Raw genomic sequence first — 1,113 nt, forward strand, 5'->3', positions numbered from 1 at the left:
TGTTAACCTACAGAACCACACTGTAAATAAAAACAACAATGAGATATCATATCACCCCAATATTTTTAGCAAAGTTCAAAAAACAAAAATCAGCAAATGCTGGAGATGGTGTGGAGCTATTATGACCCACCTACTTTACTAGTGGGACAATAAATGGTACTAACACTGTGAAAAAGTATAGGGTGCTTCCTCAAAAAATTGGAAATAGCAATACCATATGATCTAGCAATCCCTTTGCTTGGTATATATCCTAAAGAAATAAGAGCTGCATCATGAATATACATATATGCACACCCATGTACATTGTAGCACTTTTCACAATAGAAAAAGATGGAGACAACCTAATTTCTCATCAATGGAAGAATGGATAAACAAACTTTGGTACATGAAAACAATGGAATACTAAACAACATTGAAGAAAAATGATGACTCATTGAAACACCTCATAATATAGAAGAATCTGGGGGACATTGTTCTGAATAAAATTTGTCAATCACAAAGGGACAAATATGAGACCACTATTGTAATAACTCAACAAAAAGTTTTCATGCTAAAAAGAAACATTCTTTGATGGTTACAAGGATAGGACAGAAGAGAGAGTAATTTAATGGCTAAAAGGTAGTCAAATATTAACTTGGGTGACAGTGAAGGCAGCATACAACAAGAAGGAAGTTGGCAGAAGAAAGATGAAGACAGGTGAAGGCCTAGGGAGGCGTGCAAGGGTAAAAGGAATAGAGATAAATACTTTTATATATACAACCCTGCAGCAATAGTGTTCTGCAGGTAGATACAGAGACAGATATACAGATTGAATGGAAATGGGAGGGGTAGTGGAAGTATACTGACAAATATATAAGGGTTTCACAGAAATAGTTGTACACTGGTATTTACCTTTGCTGCAAACATATTTATGAATGTGGTGAAGCATACAAGGGGAAAAATTATGAAAACTTCTTAGACATTACTAAACATCTTGAGGCAGTGAGTGATTGAGCTTGGGGGCTCAGTGCCACTGTCTCAATGAACACCATCATCAATTGGCGTAATAGAGTTCCCAAAGACAATGTTCTACATTCTACTTGGGTGAGTAACAACTAGGATCTTTAAAGCTCA

Source organism: Chrysochloris asiatica, unplaced genomic scaffold (assembly GCF_000296735.1).
Source record: "Chrysochloris asiatica unplaced genomic scaffold, ChrAsi1.0 scaffold00492, whole genome shotgun sequence".
In the NCBI taxonomy this organism is placed as follows: domain Eukaryota; kingdom Metazoa; phylum Chordata; class Mammalia; order Afrosoricida; family Chrysochloridae; genus Chrysochloris; species Chrysochloris asiatica.